A 13,717-nucleotide genomic window follows, 5' to 3' on the forward strand; every position below is an offset into this window, starting at 1 on the left:
CCCTCTCTCCAGTAAAGATCCAGAGAAGCCTAGGCTGAAACCGTTAAAGCCTCAAACCTACAGACCAGCACTAGGGGACAGGTTAAAAACCCCTCTTCTCCCTTCCAGAGCCTGAGAAGCAAACGTACAACTGTGCACGTGTCCTAAAGAGGGCGTCAGGACTACAATTTCAACTAAGGACTCTGGGACTGAGATTTAGTAATTAAATTCCATTTATTTCAGACTCTACTCCAACCACCCAACTCTGTTTTCCTCTGTAATCTATTTGTGTGTGTGTGTGTCTCGTGTGAATGTGAGCGTGGACGTGGAGCATATTTTCGTAATTTTAGCTGGTTTAGAGTGATAAAGATAATAAACTTACTTCTTTCTTGTTTAAACTTAAGAAAATCTGTCTGATTGGTTCATACAATACTGGTAAGTTCAATCACTGTGTTAAACAAGGATAAACCCTGTTGCGCTCAAACCAGAGAAGGGGTGAAAGGAGAGCCTGAGACCCCTTCCTCACCTGGTTGCAACAGAAAAAATGTAAGCCCAGCAACTAAAGGCATGTCAGTTTAACTTTGGTGGTGAGGAAACTTCTAGAAACAATAATTTGGGACAAAATGAACAGGCATATGGACAAACGTGGGTTAATTAATGAAAGACAGCAGGGATTCGTTAAGGGAAAACCATGTTTAACTAACTTGCTGGAGTTTTTTGAAGAGGTAACAGAGGGTTGATGAGGGAAATGCTGTTGATGTGGTGTACATGGACTTCCAGAAGGCATTTGATAAAGTGCCACACAATAGACTTGTGAGCAAAGTTATAGCTCATGGAATAATAGGGACAGTAGCAACATGGATACAAAATTGGCCAGGTGACAGGAAACAGAAGGGTAGGGTGTACAGAACTACTTCTTCAGAGTTTGGGTGTAAGAACTTCAGGGCTAAACGATTCATTGCAAATTCAGGCATTGTTTTATGTCCATTAGTGGGACTTCACAATATGACCATTTAATGTGCTTTTAAAAAAAAATCCATCTCTCCACTATTTTGGAAGGTGTTAGTTTTCATATCGCTCAGTAATATTTGAGCTACAGTAACTTCAACATGGTGCATCTGATTTTGGCGTGAAGATGTTTTATTTGGAAAAATTGTAAATATGCAGAATAATCACTCCATGTTTGTGAATTTCAGTTCTGAATGGTAATACTGTCCAATCTATAGAGCTATTTTATAAGATGCATTTCAAAATTCACTGGCTCTGAAATGTTTTGGGACATCTTGAGGATGTGATAATAACCAGAGGGCAGGCTTGCCATCTAATTAAGGATGGCGGTGGGCTCACAAAGCTGAGGGCCAATCAGAGGTCCTCCAGCTTGAAAGCAGCAGCAGGATGCAATGGCAGGTAAGTGAGGGAGAGGTCGCTTCAAAATAGAGAAGCACTCTCTCCAACTTTTTCAAAAATTAAATACAAAATGGCCTTTGCAGCTGGGCCACCATGGTGGTGGTAGTATGGGGAGGAGGGGGGGGGACCCTCTACAGGGTAGCCTTTACAGCTGCTCCTGGACCCAGGCAGGTAGGGAGGGCAACTAAGCCTGCCCGGAGCACTGGTCCCCCGGTCTGCCCACCGGGAGACTGCCTCTGAGAACTTGGAGGTCCACTGAAAAATCCTAGTCACCCTCCTACAATCAGCCTTAAATGCCCCTTAACAAGTTTAATCAGTACCCTGTTGTAACTCCCTCCCCACCCATCACACCTTCGAGAAAATGGCCAGGGGGCGGGATGGAGCTGGGGAAACAGCACGCAGGTCGGTAGCACTATTTTTAGCGCCCGCCCACTTCCTTCCCTGCCCCTGGCAGGAGCTCAAAATCTGGCCATGCAGTGATAAATGGGAGACTGAAAAAACAGCCAGTTTACATTGTTGTATGATTGCTTTAAGAACTCAGTGTGATAATGTTCTAAGTACCAGGATTTAGTCATATGACTAGAAGCCATGGTCGCTCTGCACTGTAACACCCTGGACAAAGGTTCTGTATATAGTTTGCTCAGTATTGTATATACTAGTTTAGCTGTTAATAAACCTTCTAGAGATCTTCAAGGAACTGGAATCCATGTACCTCATTGTGTTGCTTTAGATAACACAAAGAAACTCATAACACACATCACCACTTGACATAGCTCAGATTGAGAACTGAGTTGCCTTCAAACCTGCATCCTGAAACCAGGCCATGGGTGGTGGTAGGCCTTCCAAAAATCTTTTTCACTGTATTGCTTATTTGTACATTTTTCTTTCAGACACAGTTGATGTTGCATTTGAAGGTGCACCTAGCAGACTCTATCCTCATGATTTCTCTTTGTGTTTTCATGTTTTCTCTCTCATCCATGTCTTTATTAATCTAGATTTGACTTTTTCAACGTTATCCTGGCCAGTCTCCCACATTATATCCTCCATAAACTTGAGATAATTCAAAACTCTACTGCCCGTGTCCTCACTTGCAGCAAGTCCCATTCGCCCATCACTCTGTGACCTACACTGGCTCCCAGTTAAGCAATACCTCATTTTAAAATTCACATCCTTGTTTTCAAATCCCTCCATGGCCTCACCCGTCTCTACCTTTGTAATCTCCTCCAGCCACACAACTGTCTGAGATATCTGCACTCATCTAATTCTGGCCTCTTGAGCATCCCCAATTTTAATGCTCCACCATTGGTGGCTGTGCCTTCAGCTGCCAAGACCCTAAGCTCTGAAATGTCCTCTTTACCTTGCTTTCCTCCTTTAAGTTGGTCCTTAAACTTACCTCTGACTAAACTTTTGGTCCTCTGTCCTAATAACATCTTATGTGGCTTGGTGCCAAATTTTGCTCCACAATGTTCCTATGTAATGCCTTAGGTGTTTTATTACATCAAAGGTGCTACAGCTTGTTGATGTTATATCAAAAAATGGCTATTTCTTTTTGTGAAAATATATTTGTACAAAATCTTTAAATTTAAATTCATTTTACATACTGCTTGTTGTAGGGTATTCCCAAGCACAGAGGCACCTGCAGTAAATATCATACTGTTTAAATATTATTTGAGTAACCAGTAACATATAATATTAGTGAACAGTGAGGAGGTTGCAAAGCACCGTGGGGCTCAGTGAACTTGATCACATTCCACAGGAGCTGAGTAATCCAATCTCAAACAAAAGGCTAATTAAAATGAAAAGCAGACACCCCTGTGGAATGCTGACAAAGGTGATAGCCTGTAACGAGGTGAAAACATCATGAGTAGTCTCCTATCTATGTATGGGCCGGTAACAAAGGGAAGATAACGAGGTGAAAACATCATGAGTAGTCTCCTATCTATGTATGGGCCGGTAACAAAGGGAAGATAAGGGGGTATGGAAAACATCATGAGTAATCCCCTATCTGTGTATGGGCCGGTCATGCAGCCCCTCTATGCCTAGTAACCGCTTCTATTGGCTCTAATAATCAATGTATATAATCGATAATCATTGTGATTGGACCATGTCCGGCTGGGATGGGCTGAGTAACTGTTTGAAAATGTATAAGTATGGATGATTTTCCTTTGTTCAGTGGAGAGGCATCTGGACAGCCCAGTGACCTGCTCCCCGCTGGCATAACTAAATAAACTGTTTGACATTGGAGCAGACCTGAGTGTCGAGTGATTCTTCTAGATTCATTCCCGCTAACACTGCTGAACTGGATGCTGTCTTTCCTGCCCACCAGATGTATTGTTCATTGTAGATAGTAACTTACCTGAACAATGGAATGTTTACATCGTCGGCTTACCCAAAGAGTAGCAAATGGCAATAGCAAAAGTGTGAACTATTTTCTGTTGCCCATACTATTTGCAGAGAGCAAAATCTGGGCCATTCGTTTTTCACTGTTAAGTGTTCATTTTAATATCAGTTACACTCTCATTGATGACTATGTTTATTAATATGCACCTAAGTCTTCACTGTGTCAATCTCACCTAAGGTCTCTCGACTTACACAAGAAGGGTGTATCGTTATGGTAAAAAGTGTGTACTTCATGTCTGGCACAGGGAAACTCCACAGGTGTAGATTTCTCAATCGCTTGGCATGGATATTCTTCAAATATGGTGACAGATTTCCGTGGCTGTGAGAATTCAGCTCACCATCTGAGCAAAGACATGCAAAATAATTAAAACAGAACTAAAATTTAAGTAGACCTTATTTGCTTGCCTATTTACCCAAGATCGATGACTACAAATTTAATTATTTTAGAATTGTAAGTTCTTTATAAATAAAATTACATTTTGGAAGTTTTGGTTCCAATAACTAGTCAATATCAGAGCCAGCATTTATGACAGTATTGCTAGAAGTTGGTGCAGACGAACACTGTGCTCATAGTCAAAAAGGGTGACTATACAGACAGAGGCATCCACAGAACTATTAGTCTTACTTCCATTTTATGTAAAGTGATGAATTGAATTATCAGGAGAAAACTTAAGGAACATTAATCCAATGATAATCTGGTAAACAGTGGCCAGCATCGATTAGAAGGAGAAGTCCCTGCTTAATCAACCTCCTTGTTGAAGTGACAACTCAAATGTTCAGTGGAAAGCCTTACAAACTGGTGTACCAAGATTTCCAAGAATCATTTGACCAAGTTCCACACGCAAGGCTCCAGCTAAGTGATTAGGCAAGAAGGTGTATAATGTGGGTAAGTGTAACATTGTGCATTTTGGTAAAAAGAATGGAAAAGCAGAACAATTTTTTAAAAGGTAAGAGTCTGGTAAATGTTGATACACAAACAAGCTGAGGCGGCGGGGTTGGGCCTTGCAGGAATCATAGAAAGTTAACATGCAGGTACAACAATTAGGAAGACAAATGGTGTGTTCGTCTTTATTGCAAGGGGATTGGAGTATAAGAGTACAGAAGTCTTGTTGCAGGGCTTTGGTGAGACCATACCCACAGCACTGTGTACAATTTTGGTTTCCTTATCTAAGGAAGGCTATACTTGCATTGAACTGGGCTGCAATGAAGGTTCACTAGACTGATCCCTGGGATGAGAGGGCTGTCCTAGGAGCAGAGATTGAGTAGAGTTTAGAGGAATGAGAGGTGACCTCATTAAAATGTACAAAATTCTTCGAAAACCTGACAAGGCAGATGCCGAGAGGCTGTTTCCCTAGCTGGAGAAACTAGATTAGAACTCGGGGTCATAGTCTCAGGATAAGGGGCAGCCATTTAGGATATTTAGGAATTTAACACTAAGATGATAAGAAAGATAAGTGTGAAGGGAAAAGAGGAAGTTTAATTACTGGCTACTTTAAGATGTATCCTTTAATCTACAATAAATGACTTTTTCATCATAACGTCCACATTTTACAATCAATGACACAGCTTGCAAGCATCTTATTTTTTTTTAATTTCCACTCCCAATCCTAACTGTCCTCCTTTGCTGTCAGGGCAGGTCTGTCAAGTGTGGGGAAATCAGTCAATGTCATTCCTCATTTGACCCTCAAGGAACCACATCTCTGTCATGCAAAATTGACCCCTGCCTCCTTTCTCAAAGATGGACTCATAAACCCGTTTCTTTTTCGTCATTTGGTAACCAACAAGAAAAATGCACCGAAATATTCAGATGCCAAGGACTAACATTATGGTTTCCTCAATCATTTTGTCGTTTTTGTAGCAAGCTGGTTGTCCTAAGATTCCTCACAGTTTATGAGAGCAATACATGAGTAAGATACATTTTTGGTCCCACATATTTACTGTATTCATCATGGTAATTCATTGCTTGTCCATCATAAATTATAAGGTTTACATAGATTGTGATGAACCCTTTACTGATTGCCCTATTCCTTCAAACATGTCTAATTTCTATAACGCCTGCATATGGTCATAGGAAGCAATCCCATCTGCACGTCCCTTTCTTATATCAGCCTATTCCTTTGGAAACAAGCTTGCTCCTTTCTTCTCAGTTTCATGACGTAGGCCTGCATGCAAATGCCCTGATGACTCTGACAGAAACACAAAGCTGAAGCCATAATTCAACACATTGCTAATTTGGCCCCAGCTCTGATGCCATCACTTGCCATTCTTCCCATGACTTTATCTTGTCAGTACAAAATATCCTGCAATATTAAGATGAAAGGCTGTGGCATTTTATGACAATGCATAAATAGTAGAACATGACAGATTATTGTGTCAGAGTGGTAAGATTAATAGATATTTGCAACGTATATGGTTTTGCATAGTGTTTAGAGATTGTAAAATACCCACAAGTAAGTTGGTGTAGTGGAATTTTTTTCATTTGAACACAATATGTGGGCGTCGCTGGCAGGCTAGCTAGCATTTATTGCCCATCCCTAACTGTCCTTGAGCCGTGGTGGTGAGTCCCCAGCATCACAGATGGTCTTCTGCCAATCTGATTCACTCCACGTGATATCAAGTAACGACTGAAGGCACTGGATACTGCAAAGGCTATGGGCCCTGACAACATTCCGGCAATAGTACTGAAGACTTACGCTCCAGAACTAGCCATTCCCCTAGCCAAGCTATTCCAGTACAGCTACAACACTGGCATCTACCCAGCAATGTGGAAAATTGCCCAGGTATATCCTGTGCACAAAAAGCAGGACAAACCCAACCCAGCCAATTACCGCCCCATCGGTCTACTCCAGATCATCAGCAAAGTGATGGAAAGGGTCTTCGACAGAGCTATCTATTGACACTTACTCAGCAATAACCTGCTCACTGATGCTCAGTTTGGGTTCCGCCAGGGCCACTCACCTCCTGACCTCATTAAAACCTTGGTTCAAACATGGACAAAAGAGCTGAACTCCAGAAATGAGGTGAGTGAATGCCCTTGACCTATAATTGAGTATGGCATCAAGGAGCCGTAGCAAAATTGGAGTCAATGGGAATCAGGGGGAAAATTCTCTGCTGGTTGGAGTCATACCAAGCACAAAGGAAGATGGTTGTGGTTGTTGGAGGTCAATCATCTCAGTCCCAGGACAACACTGCAGGAGTTCCTCAGGGTAGTGTCCTAGGCACAACCATCTTCAGCTGCTTCATCAATGACATTTCCTCCATCATGAGGTCAGAAGTGGGGACATGATTTCACAATGTTCAGCATCATTCGCAACCCCTCAGATACTGAAGCAGCCGATGTCCAGATGCAGCAAGACGTGGAAAACATCCAGGCTTTGGCTGATAAGTAGCAAGTAACATTCATACCACACAAGTGTCAGGCAATGACCATCTCAAACGAGAGAGAATCCAACCATCTCCCCTTGATGTTCAATGGCATTACCATCACTGAATCTCCCACTATCAACATCCTGGGGGTTACCATTGACCAGAAACTGAACTGCAGCAGCCACATAAATGCTGTGCCTACAAGAGCAGGTCAGAGACTGGGAATTCTGCGGCGAGTAACTCAACTCCTGACTCCCCAATGCCTGTCCACCATCTACAAGGCACAAGTCAAGGGTTTGACAGAATATTCTTCACATGCCTGGATGGGTGCAACTCCAACAACACTCAAGAAGCTTGACACCATCCAGGACAAAGCAGCCCGCTTGATTGGCAGCCCATCCACCACCTTCAACATTTACTCCCTTCACCGCTGACGCGCACTGGTAGCAGTGTGTACCATCTACACATGCACTGCAGCAACTTGCTAAGGTTCCTTTGACAGCACCTTCCAAACCTGCGACCTCTATCACCACCTTCAAGTGTCCCTCCAAGCCACACACCATCTTGACTTGGAACAATTTTGCCATTCCTTCACTGTCACTGTGTCAAAATCCTGGAACTCCCTTCCTAAGAACACTGTAGGTGTACCTACATAGCAAGGACTGCAGCAGTTCAAAAAGGTAGCTCACCACCATCTTCTCAAGGGAAATTAGGGATGGGAAATGCTGTCCTAGCCAGCGACACCCACATACCACGAATGAATAAAAAAAAGGCGCCTTCTTCAACCACTTTTTGTTGAAGCACTGGATAAGACGAAGGATGAAATAAAACTGGAGAGCAGGACAGCTTTGAGATAGGGTGAGTCGGTGCTGCTGGAGAGAGAGAGGTCGAGTGTATACATGCAATAGCTTTAGGTTTGGTGAAGACAACACTTTGAGGTCACTAAAGAGAGCTGTAATTCCGTGTAAAATAGCTGGAGTAAGCCATTTTATAAGTGCTGATGCAGTCTCGAGTGAGATACCTATCCTGTTGAATAAATTTTCCATGAAAAAGGCACAAATGAAACTCGACATGGAGCATTTTAAGGCAATTATTTTTGGAAAGTTAGTGGATCTGCAGTTTACCCAATCAGGAAAATTACTGTATCCCCTTAACAAAACCTGATGTTTCTCGTCAGAGTGTTAGACAAGATTTAATGGCATCAGGTGATAAGAATCAGAGAGAAAACAAGCAAATTGTCTTAAAGTGACACAAACAAGTTGCTCACCCTACTTGTCAAAGGGTAAAATTCTTGCTCAAAGATGCAGATGTGGTTGATGAAGAGTATATGAGGCTAATAGAAGAGATTAGTCAGAAGTGTGTGAAATCTGTAAAAAGTATCAGAGGACGCCACAAAGGCCTAGTGTAAGCCTTCCATTGGCAGACTACTTCAATTAGGTAGTTGCCATTTGTCTAAAGGTATGGGAAAAAGACAAAAATATTTTCATTCGACATTTTGTAGACCTGGCAACCAGATTTAGTGCAATAACACTTAGCAAGAACAGAGGGGTTATTATAAACAAAATCATGGAGAAATGGATCAGGACCGAACTTGGGACATCAGCGAAGTTTCTAACTGATAATGTATGGGAATTTGTCAACAAATAGTTCAGACATTTGCGAGAAAAGGAACATCCTGGTCATGAATGCTGCAGCTGAAAGTCCTTTCAGCAATGGACTCTATGAAAGGAATCATGTCAGGATTGATGAAATGCTGCATAAAATTTTAGCTGATCAACCAAACTGCAAGTTGACAACTACCCTGGCATGGGCGGTTCATGTAAAAAATTCACTCCAGATGTTAGTCTATGGGCAAAATCCAAAATTGCCTTCTGCGATGTGCAATAGTCTCAGAGTCTAAGCAGCTGATAGAAGTAAACAAGGCACCTTATACCTCGAGTGCTCATGTGTATTGTGATGAAGATCCTGAGGAACAGAATACAGTAGATCAAGGGTTGGATAGTAGTAATGTGACTGATCATGACACACCAGACAAAGCTGTCACATTCAAAGGCCAACTGCCCAGAGTGTGTATTTGGCTGACATTTATTCTGGAGTGGTCTAGTGAATGGAGGGATGCAACAATTGAGGGACGTGCAGAAAAAGCTACTGGAAAATTTAAATATTGGTTGAATGTTCTAGATGATGGCCAAGCAGCGAAGTCCATGGACTGGTAAAATAGGGTCAAAGTGTGGAGAGCAAGAAAGCACAGTGCAAGTTGGAAGTGACTCTTGCTTCAGAAAACGATCAGATACTGGAGAAAGACCTCCCGAGAGTGAAAGAGGGTAATATCGCAGTAGAAGCCCCGACAGACATAAAACTGCAAGTGGTACCATAGTTTGAATAGATTATACAATGAAATAAAAGCTACAGAACTAGAAGCAGAAGCCCTCATGATTGTGAAGATTTGGTGGTTGCCAATAAACATGCGGACAGACTAAGAGAGGCAAAACAAAGGGAATTGGATAGTTGGAGAGAGTTTGGAATTTATTCTGAGGTGCCAGATAAAGGATAGGCAGCATTGTGACACAGGCGGATTTGTACTGAAAAAGTCCTTGCAGATGGGACTTATAAGGTTAAAGCGAGGCTAGTTGCCAGGGGTTTTGAAGAGAAATTGGGTGCTACAGATGTTAGAATGGAAAAGTAATCTTGAAAATCATTTAAGCCCTTTTGGCTACATATTCATGGGAATGCAGATCAATCAATATAAAAGCTAAATTTCTGCAGGGCGATACTTTTCACAGAGAAATATTTCTTAAACTGCCCAAAGAGGCATCAGATGCAGAAGGGAAACTATGGAAACTAAACAGATGTGTCTATGGTGTTACGACCAGGTGAGAGAGGTCTAGGGTTCCCTTTCAGCCTTCACTTGGTCTTACTGTAACAGGGTTTAATTTTAAACACACCATGTTTTTAGTTCCCCCTTGGTGAATCTTTGTTCACTGCTTTCCAATTATAAGGCAAAGAAACCAGCACAATCAGGCTTTCTTAGGTTTAAAGAAAAAAAGTTGTTCAAGGGGCGGCACAGTGGCTAGCACCGCAGCCTCACAGCTCCAGTGACCCGGGTTCAATTCTGGGTACTGCCTGTGTGGAGTTTGCAAGTTCTCCCTGTGTCTGCGTGGGTTTCCTCCAGATGCTCCGGTTTCCTCCCACATTCCAAAGACTTGCAGGTTGATAGGTAAATTGGCTATTATAAATTGCCCCTAGTATAGGTAGGTATTAGGGAAATATAGGGACAGGTGGGGATGCGGTAGAAATATGGAATTAGTGTAGGATTAGTATAAATGGGTGGTTGATGGTCGGCAAAGACTCGATGGGCCGAAGGGCCTGTTTCAGTGCTGTATCTCTAAAAAAAAATAATAAAATGGAAAAGTTTGACGCAATATCTGAAAATTTGTTGTTATGGTTCTTCAAGCTCACTGTACAGTTCTTGCTTGTAGGCAGATCTTGCTTTTCATTGGGGCCCAGTATTCCTCCTAAACCTTGTTCACTGTAGGAAACTTTTCTCTCTTGGGGTTCATGTGTCTTCAGTGGATTCAGAGGCTTGTGAGAAAGAGGGGAGCAGACAGGAGAGAGATCTTCTCAATCCAGGAGCAAACAGCTTTTTGCCAAGCTCTTTGTACAAATTCAAAAAACTCAGGTTGCCCAGCAGGTTAGTCATGTGACTAGCTGGTTTGACCATGTCCATTTGTGTATTCAGCCATCTTAGCAGTCAACCTGGAATGCGAGCTCCCCCACCTTCAACGTCTGGTGATCAAAAGTCCATTATGGGTTGAATGTCAGGGAATGGCTGCTTTGTCTTTCCAAACACTGTCTGCCAATATGCAAACGTCCGTTCCAGCCACCACCGATCTGTTCAACAAGTCCTCCCCTCACTCCAATAACAGTTTAAATTCAATGTTCATGAAAAATTAATGTGCCTCATTCTTGGCAGGTGGGGACTGAGCATGACAATGGAATGAATGATGCTTCTGGAGTGAGATCTGTTTTGCAGAAAATTGGTTGATTTAACTAAAAGCAGATCCTGCAATGTGTTATTAGCATCATAAAAGAAAACTTCCAGGCATTTTCGTGATTGTACATTGATTTTTTATGGGGTGGTACTGTGGAATTTGAGAAATGTGTACTAGGTCATTCGCAGAAAAATGTTGTTATGTCTAAAGACGAGACAGAGTAATTATGAAACTTGATTGGTCAACTGAACTGATTGTGCATTCAGACTAGACCAGATGCTAGTTTTGATGTAATGGAGTTCAGTACTATGATGAAACACCCAAAAGAAGAGGCTATTTTAAGGGCAAATAAAACATTAAAAAATTAAATCTGGAGAAATGCATAGTTAAGTTCCCATCCTTAGGAAACCCAAAGAACATGATACTAGTAATTTTTAGTGATACTTCATATGCTAATCTTCCTGATGAATATTTTAGTGCAGCTGGTTTCATAGTATTTCTAATGGGTGAAAATGGGAAATGTTGTAATTTAGCTTAGGAAGGTAAGAAAATAAAAAGTTTGCTAAAAATACTTCAACTGCTCTTGTGGAGATAGTGGATATGGGATTCTAGCTGTCAAATATTTTAAGTCAGATTCTGTCAGACTCGCGGAGGCAGGTATGATGGCAGATCCAGGTGGAAACTTGGAGATTAGGGGTTTGGATTGGTGGTCCGATGCATTCCCGCCTCCAGACGGGTAGCCTATAGCGATCAATTAAGGGTCTAAGAAGGGGAGGACTCCTGGTGTCAGAGCAGACTCCCGCTGAGTGCTGAGCCCGGCAGCTTCATGGAAGCGGCCTGCCACAGCAGCCATCAGAGCCAGAGGCACCATGCCTCAGTGACGGAGCCGCTGGTGGGAAAGGCCGCACCTAGTGCTCAAATGATTCTTCCGGATGGATTTCCCCTCTACTCCATTCAGCCCATCGGCTTCGTCCCTCTTCATTTTTTAAATTTTATGCACGCTTTCGAGGGCTTCCATTTTCAGGTGTCCTCATGTTCTCCTTTCTGCCTGAGCAGTGCCCATCTCTCCCCGTGAGTCTGCCAGCCTTCCGAAGCCGTGGCCCTCTGATTGGGCTTGCAGCCTCAGGAACCCGCTCACAGTCCTTAATTGGATGGTGGATGGGAAGGCAACCAAATGGAGGCCGTGTCCCAGAGGATCACTCCGGAGTGCGCACTGCAGACTTGCATAGTTATCGGGACCTGGAAATGGTCCTGACTCCTAAACATAAACAATCACCTGAAGATTCCACCTTCTGTACAAGGGGTGTACTAAAGATAGTATATCCATTAAACCTTATGTAGATAATCGCTCATTGTGGGATAATGGACACTCTATGAAAGATGTGAGTGAGAAGAGGCACCCTGACTTCAGCAAATGCCGGAGAGAAAGGAAATCTCTAAAATTAAATGGGTGGATTGTTTTACAAAAAGAGATGTATGCTCAAAAAAATTGTTACGGGTCCTAGAGGAAGGGAGTCTTGCAAGGTAATGCTTGTACAGAATACGGACATTTTCAATTTAATGTGTTTTGAAATTTTGGTTGTGCATATTAACTTTATTTTATTCTGAAGAGAGATGGGGAATCTGTTAATTGTATATTAATTGTTTTTAATTATATGCAGGTGGTGAGAATTAACTGGGCAGTCACTTCAGGTCCCTATAAATAGACACAGTGTTGAACTGTGGTGGTTGGGTTAGGAGGTGGATGATTGTAATGCGTAACTCTGTAAATAAATGTAAAAGTGTAAATAAAAACAAGAAATGCTGGAACCACTCAGCAGGTCTGGCAGCATCTGTGGAAAGAGAAGCAGAGTTAACGTTTCGGGTCATCGGATGAAGGGTCACTGACCCGAAACGTTAACTCTGCTTCTCTTTCCACAGATGCTGCCAGACCTGCTGAGTGGTTCCAGCATTTCTTGTTTTTATTTCAGATTTCCAGCATCCGCAGTATTTTGCTTTTATTTTAGTGTAAAAGTATAAAGCTTGGCTCCAGTTCTATCCTTCACTTGCTGGCTTTCTGAAATAGAATGTGACGTTCCCCTTCTGTTCACCCACCTTTCCCCTACCAATCAAAATCCCTACGCCATCAAACCACTCCCACCCTAGATCACACCACCTCCCCCATGCTCACATTGAATCCCAGTCACTAACACTACCATGGTTAACACTCTACAGCTTGAAGGGGAATCTTGATCGGTGGTGCCCCCTAACTTTCTGAATGACCCTGTGGGTCAAGCCAGTGAAAATTCTACCCATTATTATTTGCTTGGCCTGTTTAAGCTTCTGGTCAATGGTAACCCCAGGCTGTTTATGGTGGGGGATTCAGCAATAGTAATGCCATTGAATGTCAAGGGGAGATGGTTAGATTCTCTCTTGTTTGAGATGGTCATTGCCTGGCACTTGTGTGGCCTGAATGTTACTTGCCACTTATCAGCACAAGCCTGAATGTTGTCCAGGTCTCGCAACATGCAGGCACGGACAGCTTCATTATTTGATGGGTCGTAAATGGAACTGAACACTGTACAATCATCAGC

At 42.5% G+C, this 13,717-nt stretch overlaps 1 protein-coding gene across 2 annotated transcripts in view; it reads right to left on the bottom strand.

Moving 5' to 3' along the window:
• tsnare1 (T-SNARE Domain Containing 1) overlaps positions 1-13,717 on the bottom strand; it is a 943,563-nt gene that overhangs the window by 26,753 nt on the left and 903,093 nt on the right. The window lies entirely within an intron of this gene.

The sequence above is a fragment of the Heterodontus francisci genome, chromosome 5 (assembly GCF_036365525.1).
Source record: "Heterodontus francisci isolate sHetFra1 chromosome 5, sHetFra1.hap1, whole genome shotgun sequence".
NCBI classification, from domain to species: domain Eukaryota; kingdom Metazoa; phylum Chordata; class Chondrichthyes; order Heterodontiformes; family Heterodontidae; genus Heterodontus; species Heterodontus francisci.